This window comes from Nycticebus coucang, chromosome 8 (genome assembly GCF_027406575.1).
Source record: "Nycticebus coucang isolate mNycCou1 chromosome 8, mNycCou1.pri, whole genome shotgun sequence".
Lineage (NCBI taxonomy): Eukaryota > Metazoa > Chordata > Mammalia > Primates > Lorisidae > Nycticebus > Nycticebus coucang.
This window is the reverse complement of record NC_069787.1, coordinates 66,092,854-66,114,701: the sequence shown is the minus strand read 5'-3', so window position 1 is coordinate 66,114,701 and position 21,848 is coordinate 66,092,854.

Below are 21,848 nucleotides of genomic sequence, written 5' to 3'. Positions count from 1 at the left end.
AAATGGGAGCAGAGGAGGTCATACTCTCCCTCTTTGCTGACAACATGATCTTATACTTAGAGAACCCCAAAGACTCAACCACAAGACTCCTAGAAGTCATCAAAAAATACAGTAATGTTTCAGGATATAAAATCAATGTCCACAAGTCAGTAGCCTTTGTATACACCAATAACAGTCAAGATGAGAAGCTAATTAAGGACACAACTCCCTTCACCATAGTTTCAAAGAAAATGAAATACCTAGGAATACCTAGGAATATACCTAACGAAGGAGGTGAAGGACCTCTATAAAGAAAATTATGAAATCCTCATAAAGCAAATAGCAGAGGATATTAACAAATGGAAGAACATACCATGCTCATGGATGGGAAGAATCAACATTGTTAGAATGTCTATACTTCCCAAAGCAATCTACCTATTCAATGCCATTCCTATCAAAATACCAACATCGTACTTTCCAGATTTGGAGAAAATGATTCTGCGTTTTGTATGGAATCGGAAAAAAACCCCATATAGCTAAGGCAGTTCTTAGTAATAAAAATAAAGCTGGGGGCATCAGCATACCAGATTTAGTCTATACTACAAAGCCATAGTGGTCAAGACAACATGGTACTGGCACAAAAACAGGAGACATAGACACTTGGAATAGAATTGAAAACCAAGAAATGAAACTAACATCTTACAACCACCTAATCTTTGATAAACCAAACAAGAACATACCTTGGGGGAAAGACTCCCTATTCAATAAATGGTGTTGGGAGAACTGGATGTGTACATGTAAAAGACTAAAAGTGGACCCACACCTTTCCCCACTCACAAAAATTGATTCAAGATGGATAAAGGACTTTAAGGCATGAAACAATAAAAATCCTCCAAGAAAGCATAGGAAAAACACTGGAAGATATTGGCCTGGGGAAAGACTTCATGAAGAAGACTGCCATGGCAATTGCAACAACAACAAAAATAAACAAATGGGACTTCATTAAACTGAAAAGCTTCTGTACAGCCAAGGAGACAACAACCAAAGCAAAGAGACAACCTACACAATGGGAAAGGATAGTTGCATATTTTCAATCAGACAAAAGCTTGATAACTAGGATCTATAGAGAACTCAAATTAATCCACATGAAAAAAGCCGACAATCCCATATGTCAATGGGCAAGAGACATGAATAGAACCTTCTCTAAAGATGACAGACGAATGGCTAACAAACACATGAAAAAATGTTCATCATCTCTATATATTAGAGAAATGCAAATCAAAACAACCCTGAGATATCATCTAACCCCAGTGAGAATGGCCCACATCTCAAAATCTCAAAACTGCAGAGAAGGGAACACTTTTACACTGCTGGTGGGACTGCAAACTAGTACAATCTTTCTGGAAGGAAGTATGGAGAAACCTCAAAGCACTCAAGCTAGACCTCCCATTTGATCCTTCAATCCCATTACTGGGCATCTACCCAGAAGGAAAAAAATTCTTTTATCATAAGGATGCTTATACTAGACTGTTTATTGCAGTTCAATTTACAATCGCCAAAATGTGGAAACAGCCTAAATGCCCACCAACCCAGGAATGGATTAACAAGCTGTGGTATATGTATACCATGGAATACTATTCAGCTATTAAAAAAAATGGAGACTTTATATCCTTCGTATTAACCTGGATGGAAGTGGAAGACATTATTCTTAGTAAAGCATCCCAAGAATGGAGAAGCATGAATCCTATGTACTCAATTTTGATATAAGGACAATTAATGACAATTAAGGTTATGGGGGGGTGCGGAAAAGCAGAAAGAGGGACGGAGGGAGGGTTTGGGGCCTTGGTGTGTGTCACACTTTATGGGGGCAAGACATGATTGCAAGAGGGACGTTACCTAACAATTGCAATCAGTGTAACCTGGCTTATTGTACCCTCAATGAATCCCCAACAATAAAAAAAATAAAAAAATAAATAAAAATAGAATTATGCCTAAAGGATAGTTGTGAGGGATGGCTGAAGAAGTTTGTCATAACTTCTGTAAAAGTGTAGGAATGTCGAGAGCCTTGATGCAAATTTCAGTGTATTGAGTAAGTTGCTGACTGCTGCTAATCATGAAAATTTTAACAAAACTGGGCCTTTATGATCTTATAACAAGAAGCCTGGAGGTAGGTAATTTCAAGATAGGTTAATGTAGTGGATCAGAGTGGCATTCCTGAGGACTCAGACTTCTTCCTTCATTCCACATGGAGTTCTGGGTGGACTGCCTTTTATTCCACTGAAGACAGGGAGAAGTGCTGCCATGCCTCTCTTGTATCCCATTTGAAGAATTAGGAAATCACTCCCAGAAGCCATTGGTAGACTTCTCTTTTTCTTTCTTCTTTTTATTTTACTTTTAATTGATATATAATAATTGTACATATTTATGGAGACTATAACAATGTTTCTATACACATAGCTATAGTGATCGTAGAGATCAGATCAGGATAATTAGCACATGCATCCTCTCCAACATTTACCTCCTCTTTTGTTATCAGCTATAATTGTGTCACATGCCAACACCTAAGTCAGTTTGGAAAGTGAAGGACCCTCCTGTGGTTGTTGCAGACAAATAAAAAATCTCCGTCTTGGATGTGGGTTGTGTCTTCCCTTTAAATGCATGACTGTGCTGAGAACAGTGAAGAAAATTGGGGCTTTGGAAGAAAGAAGACGGATGGTAAAGAGAAGGGAGGGTAAAATGCTAAACTTGGTAGTCATAGAAAGTGACCACTTCATTGGGAATCTTAGAGTCAAAAGAGCCTGGTGTGAGCCCTGAAAGGCAAAAGGAGGAATGATAGGGTGAATGATAAGGAGACCTGATAGGCAAAAGGTGAATGATAGGGCAATAAAGAGTGAATGATATTCACCCTTATAATTCACCCTATGAAATTTGCCCTGAAATTCACCCCTCCATTCACCCTACCTATCAGGGCTCCTTATCATTTACCCTATGGTTGAAAAGAATGAATACATTCTTGTCAACAAATGTTTGTGAATTAGCGAGGACAGCCTTCATGATTTATTGTGGTTCCTTTTAGATCATGGTCTTAACTTGGCCTTTCTAAATGTTTCTTTTGTCCTAATCCTACACATATGATACTCTAATGTATATGTGCAGATTTTAATAAAAACAACTCAAAATTTGTGGGGAGATAGGCAGATACTTACATGCTCTTCTTTTGCCATGACATTTATAAAAAATAGTTGTAAGCACATGAATCACAAAATTAGTTATTTCAAATCCTCAAAATAGAAGTTTATGTGAAAAAAATATGGCTATGTGAATTTAAAAAAAAGCAATGAATTTTACTTTCCTTTGATAAAACTCAATTTTTTCTCAGATAATATTAGTGATGATGACAAGTATGTCCTAGAAAATATAGGCAAAATAATTAATCTTTTGTGGATAAAATGAGAATATTGAATTTGTAGGTTTTTAACACAACTATCAATATGAAGCATACTATGGTCAATTTCATTTGCATTGCTAATTTGCCTACTTTTGATTTGATTTATAAAATTGTTTTATCTTTATAGAAATATTCTAGCATTATTCTCCCTGAAAGGCAAAGTAAATATACATGCGCTAATTAATTACCCTGCCTTCATATATTTCTGCTTTCTTCCTGTTAGTTATTTATCCATGGGTAAAATGAAAATGAGTTTAGAAATAAATATATAATAGCAGGTAAAAGGCATAATAATAATTTAAAAACATCCCACTGCTACTCTGTATGCCTGTAGAGTTCTATCCCTACGATGGTTGGGTGAGTGAGACAGAAAGCAGATTGTATGCAGTTACAGCTGATAGATGCCATAACTCTTTCCTTTCTGTACCAGTCAAGAAAACATATTAAAATGCAAATATGTGAGTGATATTATGTTAAGACTAATCTTAACTCAATATGAATTTATACAAATGTGATTCTTCACAAATTTAATATTTTGACTACTACTTATTATAAAATGTTAGTGAAATACCTCCCAATATTTTATTTGGTGGGATGAGAACTGCTGCTATTATTAGAACACAGAATAGTATAACTCTGGGCACATTTTATTTTGGTGTATTTTTTTTTTTAATAGAAGTGAATTTCACCCAAGATTAAATGAACAGATAAATAAATGTATACAATTTTAGTGGCATTTGGTGCATTCATAATGTTTTGTGAGCCATTGTCTCTACCAAGTTCCAAAACACTTTCATCACCGAAAAATGTTACTGTTTTTTGATTCCTTATGCTAAATTTTACATAAATCTTTTCTTGGATAAAAGAGGGAATCATTGTTCCTCAATGTACAATCATTGTTTTGCTGTCACTGACATACAAACCTTTTCAAGATAAACTTTCTAGAGAGGAATTGAAGTATATCTAGTTCTACCTCAAATAGAGTTTTAACGAGTTGGGTTACTGGATATGAGAAATGTGTTGATTTTTAGAATTTTTGCAGAATTGGGAACTACTATCTGCAGAACTGGGAACTAGATGTAAGGAAAAGGCTAATGACTAACATGAGAATTCCATGGTAGCTAGACTCTTGGGTGGTGCAGGTGGGTATAGATGATTCCACGACCAAGTAGATCCATCTACAGGTTTCTATCCCTGTTCTCCTCAGAAAGTGGTTTTCCCACCTCCAGTTTATCTCCATGTAGATCTGGTTTTCCAGAATATCTGGGCATTTAAAATACACTAGGGAGCATGACCTGCTGGAAGCTATACTAATTTGTATAAGAAATGGGTGTCTTTTATATAGAAGCCCTTTTTTGGGGAAGGAGCCAGGTAGAGAAGGGGCCAGGCATAATAAATCTGGTGGACCCAGTAGTATGGTCTTCTTCAGAGAAAAATTCTAAATAGGTCATAATTTCTGAAGAAGCAACTTGTCCACCAGCTGTCCTTAATGTGCCCATGTCTAAAAGCCAGGTGGAAGAGAAACAAGAGTAAGAAAGGAAGCCGGAGGCACAACCAGAGGAAGTTACCCACTTAACACCCTGTAAGACTCTGGGACAGAAGCAGATCTGCCTTTGTTTTCCTGTAAAGGACCAAATCATTAGAAAAGAAGAGGCAGAATCCTCCTTATAACAGAACCCTGGATGTGCCAAGAGATCTATCTGAACATTCCCTGGCAGAAGAAGCAGCACTTGCAAACGAGGGCAGATTGCATAAGGATCCTGAGACAGAACAAAACTTTACTTAAGAACAGTGAAAATCTAAAGTGCAAATCAACACTACTTTGAGATATCATCTAACTCCAGTGAGACTAGCCTATATCACAAAATCCCAAGACCAGAAATGTTGGCGCGGATGTGGAGAAAAGGGAACACTTTTGCACTGCTGGTGGGAAGGCAAATTAATACATTCCTTTTGGAAAGAGACATGGAGAACGCTTAGAGATCTAAATATAAATCTGCCATTCAATCCTGTAGTCCCTCTACTGGGCATATACCCAGAAGACCAAAAAGCACATCATAACAAAGATATTTGTACCAGAATGTTTATTGCAGCCCTATTCATAATTGCTAAGTCATGGAAAAAGCCCAAGTGCCCGTCGATCCGGTATATGTACACCATGGAATATTATGCAGCCTTAAAGAAAGATGGAGACTTTACCTCTTTCATGTTTACATGGATGGAGTTGGAGCATATTCTTCTTAGTAAAGTATCTCAAGAATGGAAGAAAAAGTACCTAACGTACTTAGCCCTACTATGAAACTAATTTAGGGCTTTCACATGAAAGCTATAACCCAGTTATAACCTAAGAATAGGGGGAAGGGGGAAAGGGAGGGGAGGGAGGGGGGAGGTGGGTAGAGGGAAGGGGATTGGTGGGATTACACCAGCGGTGCATCTTACAAGGGTATATGTGAAACTTGGTAAATGTGGAATGTAAGTGTCGTGGCACAGTAACTGAGAGAATGCCAGGAAGGTGATGTTAACCAGTGTGATGAAAGTGTATCAAACGGTCTGTGAAGCTAGTGAATGATGCCCCATGATCATATCAAAATACACAGCTATGATTTAAAAAAAAAAAAAAACAGTGAAAGTCTCCCAGGATAGCTCCTGCACTCGGAAACTTTCAGGTATTGTGACCTGATGGACTATGTCTCTGGCTACCGGTTTAGCTAGCCGTTTTATTAATTATTACCTTTTCTCTTAGCATTTATTGGATTTATAGAAACTTCTAGGCATTCTTGTCAGTGAAGTTTATTATTTGTAACCATATTTATATCTTTTTCTGGATATAAAAATAAGTATTCTGGGTAAAGAAATTAGCCTCTTAGCAGAAGTCACAAAACACTACACATTGTATGGTGTCATTCATATGAAATGTCTAGAATGGGGAGATCTATAGAGACAGAAAACAGACTCCAGGGCAAATAGAGAGTGACTAGTAATGGGTGAAAGTTTTTTTTTTTTTTTTTAAGGATGATGAATATATTCTAAAATTAGGATATAGTGATGATTGCACTACTTTGTAAATGTATTAAAGAACACTGAATTATATTCTTAACAGGCGAACTTTCTGATGTTTAAATTGGGCCTCAAGAAAACTTTTTTAAGAAATAAACTGATTCTCAGTAGATAAATAAAACTAAAGTTAAAAGTATTTTTGTGCTGCCATTGTTGCAGTTTAGCTAAAAATCACAATTTTAAAAAACTAAAAATCCACAGTGACAGTGAGAAAAATATTTGAAATCATAAAGGATAGTATAAAATATAATTATGGAAATGTATATATTCAACCAGACATTTATTTCCTTTAGTTCTTATTATTTGTATATGATATTTAAAATATTTAATATATGTAGTATATAATATAAAATAATGTTATTTTTCTTTACAGTATAATTGTATCATCATCAGAAGTAATTATGATTTAAAATTTTAGAAAAGGAATTATTAGAATTGGCTTGTCCAATATAGTAACTTCCAGGCACATGTGACAATTTACAGTTACATTTAAATTTAAAAAAATTCAATTCCTTGATTCCACTAGCCATGGATGAAATGGTCCATGGCTAGATGGGACCGGAGGTTACAGTATTGGATAGTTCAGATCATAAAACATCTCTATCATTATAAAATTTTCTACTGGACAGCACCATCTTGGATTTGCAGTCTTGGGATCCAAAGCAGTCCTTTATAATTCCTACCATTTGAGGTATTTTAGTGATTGTTACTTGGATTTTTTACTACTTCTTGTAAAGAGATCTCATTTGAATGCAGAAAACCAAGATTCCTGGTCATGACTATTATAATCATTTTTAAATGAGATTGTTTTCAGAATTGACGTCAATAAAGATAACCCTAGGTCAAATTTCATGACCTTGACATCATCCTAGTCTATGAGTAGGTCAACGGCCATTGTAGTAAAGTAATTCCTATCTTACTTCATGTTTAAGAGGAGCTAGACCTTCCAAAAGAAAACAATCAAGGAGGGATCATTAGGGAAGAAACCAAAACTCACATTAGAGAATTGGTGAGGAAAACAAGGTGGAAACAGTGCAATGACCACTGGGTAAATTTAGGGTATCCTTGAAATTGTGACCCATAGTGTACTCACTAAAAAAGTGAAAAATAAATGTCTGTTGTCTTCTGTTAAATACCAGCGGGGCTTTCCAAAATAACTGGTGAATGCTGCCACCTCTGTAGGACCCATTGATCAATGGACTTCACTCATTCCTGAGTGTCCTTGTTGTTCCTGATTCCTGGAAGCTCTCCAGTACTTTTCTAGAGATAAACAGTATATTATGCCCATAGCAGAAAGCAGAATCTTGCAATTATTTCAACAATGCTTGAAGGGACACTCCACTAAGGTCTAAACTTCTATGTCTCCCTGACTTTCATGGCTCATAATGATGTGACTATAGCTGGATTTTTATTTTCTTTTTTACATTTTGTGTTACCATTACCCTCTTTATTTTAGGCCACAAATACAAAACACTGTTTACTCTGTTTTGTGAGTGCTCCTCCCTCATGAGTTAGTATTTCAAAGCACTTACAATGATGATTGGCTCATAAGGAGACACTGTGTAAAATAGATAAATAGGTAAGTAGATAGAAAGAAAGAAAAACAGACGTTATTAATTTCCCTTTGTGAATAAATACTCTGAGCAGTAGAACACTGTGATCCTTCCCCAGGTTTTCCAGCAATCCTTTTTTCTCTCCCCAATGAAGTAGGATCAAGGGCATTGAGATTTCGTATTCAGACAGAGGTGCGTATAACTCCTAGAAACCCTTTCTCTTTACTCCAACCACATAAGGATAACATAATATTTTATGACAGACTAACTAATATGAATAAATTCTCTCCAATGCCTATATACTTAGGAAAAACCAGGATCATTATTATTAAATAAGGTTACTAAATTGTCTCATCATAGACATCTGACTATTCAGCTGACAATATTTATATCTTGGCAAAGATTTTCAGGAACAACTCTCACTATTAGCAGGGATGTAAAAATAATCTCAAATAAAAGTTTTCCACTACAGAAAATATTATGATATTCAAGATATTTGAATCTAGTTTGACTAAACATCGCTGGCTACGTTGAGGCATTAATAATAAAACACACCAGAGATAACATGAAACTTTTGAAGTCCCTAAAACCAATTTCAAGACTTCATTTAGATACCCATCTTTGCCAGGACAAGAATAGTGGCATTTTAGATTATTTTGAGTTTCCCATATCTTCTAAAAGAATTTATCACTTCTTAGAAAAAACATTATAAACTAGAACATAATCTATAACATATAATAGATGAACGCCATTCTAGTGATTTTTATCATGGATTCTACATATTGGGTGAGAAGTTTCTTTGTATGTATTTAATTTTTTATCAATTTTACTTATAGTCTCCATAGACTTAGTCTAGCAAAAAAATCAAGCTGAGAGTTGTAAGTCCATAGATAATTTTTGTTGCCAAAATATGCACTGAACTTTCCAGGTTATATTCCTTTAACTCTTTGTACATTTACCAGAACAGATTGCCAAATAATTGTTCCCTTTAAAGCAGATGATGCTCTGGTGCACTTCAAAGGCCCATTAAGACCTTTGAGTTGATTCACAAATTGGCTTAAAGTTACAATTTGAATGTGTTTATTATAACTGTAAACTAATGTGGTATTAATAAGCTGGTTTATCTGTCCTTATGTCAAACTAAGCATAAAGAATGTAATCATCAGTTCTAACGGCTTCTAAAATTAAACCCAAATTGTAAATAGAGAAGCTAAGCAGAAGACAGCCAAAGAATAACTTCAGAGTACTGTGTTCCTGGGGTTGGTTTTGGAAAGAAGTGAGAATAGTTTTCTCAAGTCCATATTAAGTAAATCCTGTAGCAACTGTAATCTTGCTTTTAAGGAGGTGAAAGAGAAAAAAGGTCCCAGAAAATCTGAGGTCAGAGGACAGGAAGAGAAAGGTAATTCGAAAACAGCAATGGAGCATTAACCCTGGCAAGACACAGACTCACTGAACAGGAACTCATTGGGCAACTTTCTCAGTGAGAGCACGGCTCCCTCCTCCACTGAGTAGCTTCAGTCCCTGTTTCAGAGGTTACAGAGTATTTCTTTAAAATTGGGGAGATCTAAAGCTTGCTAAGGCCCATGTTACCAGAAAAATACAGAGTTTAATAGTCATACTCCTTATTGTCCTTCCCCAGGCAGCCAAATGCTCATGAATACTAGATAAGAAATCACAGTACAAGGATGTTTTATTCCTGTTCTGTTTAGTTGTCATATTTCCGAAGATTATAAAACATTGGATATTTATCATACATACATAATTACATGAAAAAGTTCATGGTATATTAAGTGAAAAAAGAAAATTATAAATTGTTAAACTATTGACAGGTAGCCTTGTAGTTTATAATTAGATTTCAAAAAAAAAAAAATTAGCATGTGCCTAAGGAAAAGGATTGGCACAGTAGACGAGAATATGGATGATTATTGTAGTAGCCTAAATGTCCACTTAGGGGCTCTTGGAGATGATTAGCTTATGAGGACAGAGCCCTCATGAATGGAATTAGCACCCTTATCAGAAGGATCCAGAGAGCTATTTCACTATTTGCCATGTGAGGATACAAGCAGAATTTCCCGGTAGCAATCCTGAAGTGTGCCCTCAACAGAACCTGATGCTGGTCTTGGGTATCTAGCTTCCAGACTGGGAGAAACAAATTTCTGTAGTTTATAGCCACCTAATCTATGATACTTCATTATAGCAGCCCAAAGAGACCAAGGCTACTATCCTTTCATATAATAAATATATTGTCCCTTTGGGATTTTAAGGAAAAGCAGTAAGTATTCTGGCCTGGCATTGCCCCTTTCTGAATTCTTAGCTCACTAATAGCTTTCTGGGAAAAGGGCAGGGATTAAGAAGCATTGACTCTTTCTGGATCTGAGAATCATATATTTCCCCCAAATTCCTGAGCATAACATTCTTTCCAGAGGGACGCAGGTCTCTTCAAAGACTATCATTTTATGGGGAAAAGGATATAAATATAGTCACATGCTCAAATAATGATGTGGCTATTTTTAACAGGGTGAGGGAGGCAGTGGGCAGGGCAGGAAAATGAAGGATTAGATTATACTCTATTAAATTAGCTCATAGATGTAATAAATTAATCGGTCACTGACATCTTCAGGGATGTCTGGACTTTAAGGCTTAATTCTTTCAAGAATTATTGATTATTAATATTTTTAATTTTCTTATTTTTAATTAATAATTTCAGAAATTGAGATAAGTACAGAGCCTAATAAAACATACAACTACCTATCCACCAGGCACACATATTTGACAAATGTTAACATCAATTAACCATATTTTAAAGTCATCTTTATTGAAACATAGCATGTTAAAAAGAAAGTGCATTAATCAAAAACATATAGCTAAGTGACAAACCATAAAATGAACATAGTCATGTTGTTATGGTAACCACCACCAGGCTCAAGAAATTGAACACTACCAGTGCCCCCAAAGTATTCCTTGTGCAAACATTGACCTACCCATTGTGTTCTTTAATGAATCCCTGTCCTGACTTCTGACACCATACAGGATGTTGACTCTTTTTAAAGTTTTGTATGAATGGCACTATTTGGAGTTATGGCTTGGATTATTTTTCTCAAAATTGTATAAGTGAAATGTATTGAAGTTCCTTCCAGTAACAATAGTTCGTTCATTTTAATTTACATATGTAGTTACATATACACACACACATAGGCACACACATATTTCCCCCCCCTTCATGATCAGGGGGGTAAAGGGTTGTGTCCTGGCTGTACAAGTTTGAGGTCTGGTCCATGTTGTGAATGTAACATTATTTTTTTTTTAGTCTTTTTATTTATTTTATTAAGTCACATACACATAGATTATGAATACAATTGTGCATATGTGGGGTACAATGTGTTGTTTTTTATACAATTTGGAGTGCTTACATCAAACTAATTAATATAGCTTTCTCCTCATTTATGATTTTTGTGTTAAGACATTTATATTCTATACTTGTTAAATTTGACTTTTTTATACTGTTTGTGCTGTTGATATACTTTTAATTGTGTCCAATTTTGAGGTAATATTACAATAAAACTTTAATGTGTCTTTTGGTCAACATATATACACATTTCTGGTGGATATATGCCAAGAAGTGAAATTACTGAGACATAGAGTAGACCTATGTTAAATGTTAGAGATATTTGTAAATAGTTTTTCTATAATGATACTAGTTTTTATACCAGAAAACATATAAGACTATATTAAAACTCCTAGCACTCTGGGAGGCCAAGGTGGGTGCATTGCTTGAGCTCAGGAGATCGAGACCAGCCTGAGCAAGAGTGAGACCCTGTCTCTAAAAATAGCCGGGTGTTATGGTGGGTGCCTGTAGTCCCAGCTGAGACAAGAGAATCACTTGAACACAAGAGTTTGAGGTTGGTGTGAACTGTGACACCATGGCACTCTACCAAGGGAAACAAAATGAGACTCTGTCTCAAAAAAACAAAAAAACAAAACTATGTTCAAACATTACAATTAAAATAAGAATTACAATATTTTTTTTGTAGAGACAGTTTCACTTTATTGCCCTTGGTAGAGTGCCGTGGTGTCACACGGCTCACAGCAACCTCCAACTCCTGGGCTTAGGCGATTCTCCTGCCTCAGCCTCCCGAGTAGCTGGGACTACAGGCGCCCGCCACAACGCCCGGCTATTTTTTTGTTGCAGTTTGGCCGGGGCTGGGTTTGAACCTGCCACCCTCGGCATATGGGGCCGGCGCCCTACTCACTGAGCCACAGGCGCCGCCCAAGAATTATAATATCTTGAAGAAGGTAAAAAAAAAAAAATGAAAGCATGTATCCTTACTACACATAATTTATAATGTACTTACATCCTGAATATGTAACCCCTACAAATCAATAAGAAAAAAATAGACAATTCAATAGAAAAATGGGCAAGAGACTTAAACAAATACTTATAAAAAAAGGATACCCAGGGCGGCGCCTGTGGCTCAGTGAGTAGGGCGCCGGCCCCATATGCCGAGGGTGGCGGGTTCGAACCCAGCCCCGGCCAAACTGCAACAACAACAACAACAAAAAATAGCCGGGCGTTGTGGCGGGCACCTGTAGTCCCAGCTGCTCGGGAGGCTGAGGCAAGAGAATCGCGTAAGCCCAAGAGTTAGAGGTTGCTGTGAGCTGTGTGAGGCCACGGCACTCTACCAGAAGGCCGTACAGTGAGACTCTGTCTCTACAAAAAAAAAAAAAAAAAAAAAAAAAAAAAAAAAAAAAGGATACCCAAAAGAGAAACCTAAGAAGATGTTCAATTAATACTAAATGAAATACCACTGAATACTGGCACAATGGAATAACAATTGTCAATACCAAATATGTTCTTGTGTTTAAAGTGTGGTTTACATAAATGGTATATAATTGATTTGAATAAAATGTTTTCTTGTTTTTCTCTATTTTTAAAAATCTAATTTTATAGACTCTGTTTTTTTTTTTTTTTTTTTTGTAGAGACAGAGTGTCACTTTATGGCCCTCGGTAGAGTGCCGTGGCCTCACACAGCTCACAGCAACCTCCAACTCCTGGGCCCAAGCGATTGTCTTGCCTCAGCCTCCCGAGTAGCTGGGACTACAGGCGCCCGCCACAACACCCGGCTATTTTTTGGTTGCAGTTTGGCCGGGGTCGGGTTTGAACCCGCCACCCTCGGTATATGGGGCCGGCGCCTTACCGACTGAGCCACAGGCGCCACCCTATATAGACTCTGTTTTAACTGGAGTTTAATCAATTCATATAAATATGGCTATGATCAAAATTTTTAGACTACTTTTTCTTTCTCCTTTAAGTCATTCCCAATAATCCTTCCCTGTATTTGTATGTTATAATCTCTCCATGATCTTCTTTAAGCATAAAACCCTTTGGAATATCTAATCTACTGTACTATTGAAGCAGGACACTATTATCTCCCATATGGTTGATCTATAAGTTGTTCTAAAATACTGGAGTTGCCCGCAATGCTAGGATGTATATACTTTTGTAGGTTTCCTGGTGATACATGTTAAAGTTCTCTAAATTATAACCAAGAGAAGAATAACTGAGTATGTAAGCATTCAGTTATATTTGATATTGCTGAATTATTCTCTAAGGTAATTAAATCAATTTATATTACCATCCATAGTATATATGAGAGTTTATATTTTTCAGCTTCTCCTCTGATACTTGATCTTGTGAATCAAGTATCAACTTCTGGTTTGAATTACTGTTAATTGCCCAATGCACATTTTTTTTTTTTTTTTTTTGAGACAGTCTCAAGCTGTGCCCTGGGTAGAGTGCTGTGGTGTCATAGCTCATAGCAACCTCCAACTCTTGGGGCTCAAGCGATCCTCTTGCTTCAATTTTTCTATTTTTAGTAGAGACGAGGTCTCAGTTTTGCTCAGCCTGGTCTCGGACTTGTGAGTGCAAGCAATCCAGCCCTCTTGGCCTCCCAGAGTGCTGGGATTACAGGAGTGACTGATTTGCCTTTAATTTGCATATGTTTATTAGTGATCCTCAGCTAATTATTGGTGTGTTTTGAATATTTGAAGGAATCCTTCTCTGACCTCTCATTTCCTATTTTTATAATTTTGAGACTTCCAGCACTCAGGTTAAATATGTGAAGGGATTTCCCACCAATAACACTTGTAATTACTCATAAAGATTGTTGGTCTGTTAGGAAATATATAACTCATTACAAAATTTCTTTGGTTTACTACAATAAATTTAAATATAACACAAAAAAGATAACATTTGAACTTAATGGAGATAAGAGATTCAAAATCAAGCCATATATGGATAAAAATGAAATACAAATAGAAAAGCACTAACAGAGCTTTTATCCCATTGAACATCTGTGATTTACTCACAATGGCACTAACCCATTTATGGAAATACCTGCCATAGAATAAGAGGTGATGAACAGCTGTGATAGTTCCCTCTGTCATTTTCCAACAATCATTATAACACATCAAAAACTGGAACCATTGACAGGTGATTGATGTAAGGTATTTCAGTAGTCAGCTTGCATCAATGATTGTCAGTTTAACTTATGGATACGTCATTCTTGTATGGCTATACCAAATACAGGGTGTCCCAAAAGTTTCCCATAAAGACTTTTTACTCTTTGTAAAATAAAATAGTCTTTTATTTGGGGCTGTATACAAATTTCCAGTCATTTTGCTACTCCCACAGTTTAAACTAATATCTCCACATTGTAGCAGCAGGAGACATGTCTGAAATGTGTGTTGAGTCCAGGTGCAGTGGCTCACGCCTGTAATCCCAGCAGCACTCTGGCATTTAAAAACCTTAAGACTGCTTTGCTAACCTCCCCTGTGCTAAGTCTTCCTGATATCACCAAACCTTTCCATCTATATGTGGATGAGAATAATGGAGTGGCAAAGGGGGTATTAACCCAGACTCTGGGACCTTGGACCCGCCCAGTAGCTTACTTGTCCAAAAGACTCGATCCAGTTGCCTCGGGGTGGCCCCCCTTGTCTACGTATTATAGCAGCTACTGCCCTCCTAGTGAAAGATGCCGATAAACTCACCTTGGGGCAGGAACTGTTAATAACAACCCCTCACACCATTGAGGGAGTTTTGAAGCAGCCCCTAGATCGGTGGATGAGCAATGCGCGACTGACTCATTACCAAGGTCTTCTGAATCCACCGAGGATTCAGTTCTTGCCCAGTACAGCTCTGAATCCTGCCACTCTTCTGCCCAACCCGGATGCAGAGGTGCCACTACATCACTGCCAAGATATACTGGTACAAGTCCACAGCCTCCACCAAGATTTGACTGATCAGCTGCTGCCGGAGGCCGAGGAAATCTGGTTCACGGACGGACGCAGCTTCGTGAAAGACGGACACAGGTATGCAGGGGCAGTGGTGGTTTCAGAGACTGAAACGCTGTGGGCTGAGCCCCTTCTGAGAGGAACTTCTGCCCAATGAGCAGAACTTATAGCCCTTACTAAGGCTTTGGTACTGGGAGAAGGGAAGAAGGTCAACATCTATACAGACAGCCATTATGCATTTGCCACAACCCATATCCATGGGACCATTTACTGGGAGAGGGGATTACTGATGGCAGAGGGAAAAATAATAAAGAATAAACAGGAAATAATAGACCTCCTGACAGCCATCTGGTTGCTGAAAAAGCTAGCCATTATTCACTGTCCGGGCCACCAGAAAGGAAGTTCCATGGTGGCCAGAGGGAATCGCCAAGCCAATGAAGCAGCCAAGGAAGTGGCCCTTAATATGGCCTAGGAGCTAGCTCTCCACCCGCCTGATCCAGGGGTGCCAGTGTTACCTGAAAAACCCAAATATTCCCCTGAGGATCTGGCTTGGCTCAGCATCATTCCTCCAGCCCATTGCCCAGAAAAATATAACAGCTAGTGGTGCACCGCAGATGGCAGAACTTTCTCCTGGCACAGTTAGGAATGGAAGTGCTCCAATGCATGCACCAGGCCTCTCACATGGGCAACAGAAAATTAAAAGATCTAGTTCATCATGCAAAAATTAAAATAGAGCACCTAGACACCAAGATAGACCAAATCGTTGGTACCTGTAAGGCCTGCCAGCTCATAAATGGCAGAGCGGGTCCTGCTGCTCCGGGAACCCGAGAATGAGGAGACAAGCCCGGTGCGAATTGGGAAGTGGACTTCACAGAAGTCAAACCAGGTCAGTATGGATATAAGTATCTTTTAGTCTTCATTGACACTTTTTCTGGTTGGGCTGAAGCATTTCCAACGAAGCACCAAACCGCCCAGGTAGTGCAAAGAAACTGCTGGAAGACGTCCTCCCCAGGTATGGACTACCAGCCCTGATTGTTTCAGACAATGGTCCTGCTTTCATGTCACAGGTAACGCAGGGGGTGGCTATAGCTCTGGGAACTACCTGGAAATTACATTGTGCTTACAGGGCCCAGAGTTCAGGGCAGGTAGAAAGAATGAATAGAACCTTAAAAGAGACCTTAACCAAATTAACTCTTGAGTCTGGCAGAGACTGGGTGGCTCTCCTTCCCTTTGCTTTGTATAGGGTGAGAAATTCTCCTTATAAGCTTGGGCTTACTCCCTATGAGATACTATATGGAAGACCATCTCCAATTATTCCTAACACTCATGTAGAATTAATAACTGAGGCGGATGATGAAAATTTCCTCCTTTCCCTTCGATGTTACCAGCAGGTATAGAAAGAGTGTTGGCGCCGCCTGCAGGCTACTTAGGAGGCTGGTCCCGTACCTGAGCCCCACAAGTTCTGACCTGGTGATTGGGTCTACCTAAAAAGGCATCGCTGAGAGACTTTGGAACCCCTGTGGAAGGGCCCATATGTCATGATCCTGGTGACACCCACTGCTCTCGAAGTAGATGGCATCGCCTCCTGGGTACACCACACCCACATAAAACTTGCAGACCTGTTTGCTATTCAAGAAGATTTCATTCTACAATGGAGAATCCAGCAGGCGGAAGACAACCCTTTAAAACTCAAACTGAAGAACTCCCCACCTATTCGCTGCTGATATTGTTTGTATGTACCCCTTTGTGTGCCTTTCCAAACTCTAGTCCTCATCAACCATATAATGTCACCGGGCGAATCTATGGGGAACCCATCCGTGGGTACAGAAATACCTTCATTTGGTTGGCAGACTGGACACTGTTAAATTCAACCTGGGGTATACACCCCCAAAACACTTGGTATACAGATTTGCATGTAGACCTAGATCAGATATTAGGTCTAAGTCATAGTACCTGGAGTCCCCAACATAGCACATACTACGTATGTCCAGGCCACAAAGTAGATAAATATGGTGGGAAAGAGTGTTTTTTTCTGTAAATACTGGAGCTGTGTTTCCACAGGACAAATCTGGTGGACGCTGCCAAATGTCCCAGACTTAATTGAGATGAAGAGAAGTCCTGGTCCTTGGTCATATAGAGATGGCAGGAATGACTGTCACCCAACAGGGGTTCTTGGGAAACAGAGATTATGTGGTCCAGTGCTCATACAATTTACCAGTCTGGGGAAAAATCTCTACACCACTTGGGAATTTGGGAAAGTTTGGGGACTCCGCCTGTATAGTCCCATCCAGTGGGGAACACAGGCTTTTCATACCTTAAATGAAAAAGGAGGACTTATTAAAATCAAGGTAGAATATAATCCTGTTTCTGACAAGCTCACGTGAGTGGGGCCCAACAGCATCTTTTCCCTACTGGCCGGCCCTCAGGTGCTTCCAAAGTATACAACTCAATCTCCAGTAGCCTCCCAATAACCTAATTCCAGTAAGGTTCAGTTTGGGTATCTGGACACCACTTGGGAGCTGCTCACAAACACATATCAGGTGTTAAATTTGACCAGGCCGGATCTGACAACAGCCTGTTGGCTCTATCTTAGTGTAAAACCCCCTTATTATGAAGCTGTTGCTATTCTCGGGCAGTATTCAACTGGTGAAGCCTCAGCCTGCCAATGGCATCAGAGTCACCCTAAACTCACTGTTCAAACAGTAGTAGGAAAGGGAATGTTGTGTCGGGACAGTACCCGAGTCTCACCAACACCTATATAATGTCACTGTTCCATGGAATGGAACCGGGTATTTGATACCTTCAAGTAATGCTTGGTGGGCCTGTTTGACAGGTCTGGCCCCCTGTATACATGTGGGGATCTTAAATCAGAATAATGATTACTGTGTCATGGTGCAGCTGATACCAAAAATAATCTATCATGAAGAAAGTACTATACTTCAGAGATTTTTGGGCACTTTGAGTCCAGTCCCACGCAAAAAGCGGGAGGTAATTATGGCTCTCACTATTGCCACTTTATTAGGACTAGGAATACCTGGGGTCGGGACTGCAATGTCAGCCCAAGTCCTGCAGGATAAGAACTATGGTGCCCTCTGGGATGCAATTGATTTGAATATTCAGCAATTAGAAAAATCTATAACTCTTCTCCAAGAATCCTTAACTTCCCTTTCTGAGGTAGTTTTACAGAACCAAAGGGGACTGGATTTGTTGTTCCTCCTGTGTGCCGCCCTAGGAGAAGAATGTTGTTTCCATGCTGATCATTCAGGTGTAGTAACAGAATCAATGGCTCTCATCCGAGAAAGCCTGCGCCAGCGCAAAATAGAAAGAGAAAATGGTCAGAGCTGGTATGAGTCCCTATTCAGTTGGTCCCCCTGGTTAACAACACTTATATCAGCATTGGCTGGACCTCTAGCAATATTACTGTTACTTCTAACTATAGGCCCCTGTGTTTTTAACAGGCTCATTACATTTGTGAGAGAATGTGTAGGGGCTGTACAATTGTTAGTTCTTAAAGGCCAGTACCGGCCCTTAGCAGAACAAGAAATGATGGAAACACAGGTATCGGGGTAAGGCCCATGATTGGGCCCTTCAATTTACAAGTGGAGGGGGAAATGAGAGAACAAGACCGACGCCATCTTAAGGGTTCAGCCATTTTGGTTTCTGTCAGCCATTTTGTTCAAAACTGATGAGTCACTGTGAATCACTGGTTTTCCACCTTGAGTCATTGGAGTCCAATCAGAAACTGCCTTCTGGAATAGGCCATATGGCAGGACCAGTGGCAGCCAATCTAGAAGTGGTCACTTTGTTTAACTTGTATAGGCCTACTTTGCTGTGCTATACTATAAAAACACCCCTGTTACAGAGCTCGGGGCTTCTGGCTTGGATCCCTTATAGCGGAGTCCCTGGGAGCCCAAGTTCGAACTTGCAATAAATGGCCCTTTTGCTTTTGCATCGGACTCGGCTCCCGGGTGGTCTTTGTGGGGGATTTCGGGATCTGGGCACAACAGTAGCTGTTTGGTGCTCCAGAAAGAAAGATGAATTAACTGGTTTCTACTTAAAAAAATTACTGAATTTTGTCGAATAAGTCTTTTGTGTGCTCCAAGCTACTTGCTGTGCTATATAACACTCTACATACGTATAAATTGAGCAAAATATTGCTAATTAATTTCACTGATAGCATGAAAAAAAACTTCTTGAAAAGCCTTTTAAGTCAGTATTTTTTTTAAAGTATTTTAAAGAATCCACTGTAAATCTAGCCTCATGGTAGACAAAAGTCTCTACTAATAATGCCTGCGGAGTGTAGTAGAATCTACTTCTGACATTGAGTTTTTTTAGATCTTTGGAACATTTACTATTTATCCACAACCTTTTAATTGTTTGGCCTCTAACCCTGTTGTATGGACAGATGTGATCAGCATACAAAAGATGATTCTGTTCTGGGCTAGGGCAAGGCAAAGAGTAATGGCTGAGTCTCTGTGGGGGAGTGAGTGGTCTGATTTCAGGGCAGCTGTGGTTATTTCTCTTGTTTCCAAAACTTGAGATTCCCCAGACTATATTTCTCTTCATTTCTTCACAGAGATGTTCTTTTAACCACATACATTCAAGATGACTCAAGACTTAAGCCTACTGTGTTCTTTGGTCACTTATTAATTCATTATACAAACGTGTACTGAGTTTGAAATGATTAGAAAGAGTTGGAGAGTTGTTAAAACAGAGAGTAATCGTGTACTTTGACACTAGGGAAAATAGAGGCAAAGTGTTTTTAGGTCTTAGAATCATGCACTATTGATCTGAAGGCAGAGAAGGCTGGTGCTGTTGCAAGAGCAGTAGAACCATACTCCGCCCAAGGTTCTGTTGTGGTCTGTGTCTCCTGGTATTGAGCAAAGCCATGTTTATTTGTTTTGCTTTGGTTTGGTTTAACCTGATAAATGCTCTAACTTCCTTGTGGTCTGGGGTGGGTTTTATCTGGAGGGAAGACTATAGCAAATCTTAATCTGTGATGACAGGTTTGGGAGGTCACCTTAGTACCCTAAAAAGCACTGGAGATAAAACAGGGCACTCTAACTATTCTGGAGGAAATTATGGTCTGGCGGTTAGCTGGACAATCACAGTATGGCATTACGTGTAGTAACAGAGAACGTGTGATTCTGAAGGCAGCCCAGGAAAAGGTACAACTAATTCAGTTTGGGGGGAGTTAAAAGGCATAATCCAATAGGTGGCATTTGTCCTTGAAGTATTGAAGAATAGCTAGGAATTTTCTAGGTAGCAAGAAGCAGAAAGGGAATAGCGTTACTAAAATAATTTTTCATGGGAGACACAGGCACAAAAAGCTTTCCATTTCCTTAATCCTTGGCTTTATTAGACCTTGAAATGTGACTGAGAGCCCTCTTTGGATTCTTATTTTCTTTTATGCTATTCTGTAAGTTGATGTATGTGTGGTACCAAATGGAGTTTGTGTTCAAAATTTCCTAACCCATTAATCTTCAGGTGTTTTTCACATATTCCATTTGAGTGACTACAGTAGACCCACTGACCTCTCAAAAGGTTGGCAAGCCAAAGAGAAAACCGCAGCAGACTCTGTGAATGGTGTTTATAGAAAAGTGGAGCTCACTTAGAGTAATTACTCAGGGAAATTAAGAGGAAAATATGGATTGAATGGCCATCATTTATTAGTTTAGAATAAAGCCCAGTGTAATCTATGGAGAATGGATAGAGATGACTTCTTAAAGTAAAACCTTTTGTCTTGTGATGCAAACCTCTGACCCCAGGACCTGCCTGTGTGCTGAATCATTCAAATTGTGGCTCAATGCCTGAAACTCAATTTTGTTGTTCGGTGCCCTCTGAAACTCAGCTTGTTCTGGAGGAACTGTGACTTATTGTATTTTGTCTGATCAAAGTTTCCTAGGCTTTTCAACACCCATTTGCTTCTGCTTCAAGAGAAGAGCTCGCTTAGTTAGCTAAGTTTGACTTTCCCTGTGGTTTATCCCTCATGTGTTTCTTTATTGCAAGACCCCTCACGGATGGAAATGTGACCTCATGAGTGGGGCCTAACAACAGACTTTGTTAACTGTCTAATAGGAGCTAACCCTTCAATAGCTTTGACTATTTGACTGTAAGGTACTAAATGCCTTCTGTTAATTTTCTCAGTCATCTTCACAAACGCTAAGGAGACAAGTATTATTATTACCCCCTTGTTTCAGATAAAGAAATAGAGGCACTAAGAGAATAAACATCTTGCCAAGGCTTTCAGAGTTAGTAGCTACTAGAGCTCTGGTCCCTTCCATCTTGTTTGTGCTTCTAATCAATATATTGTATGGCCTGTCATTAAAAAGCTGGGGACTTGGTATGAAGTAGCATTCTCATTGCTCACAGCCTTCACAGAAGATGGGTGCTTAACCCTCAATTTGCTTATTAGAAAGGTAAGGTTCATAAGGTTTATGTAACTGGCCCAAGGACAAACAACTGGTAGGTGGCTGAGACGTTTCAATTGCAAATGTCTCTAGTGTCAAATCCCTTGCCCT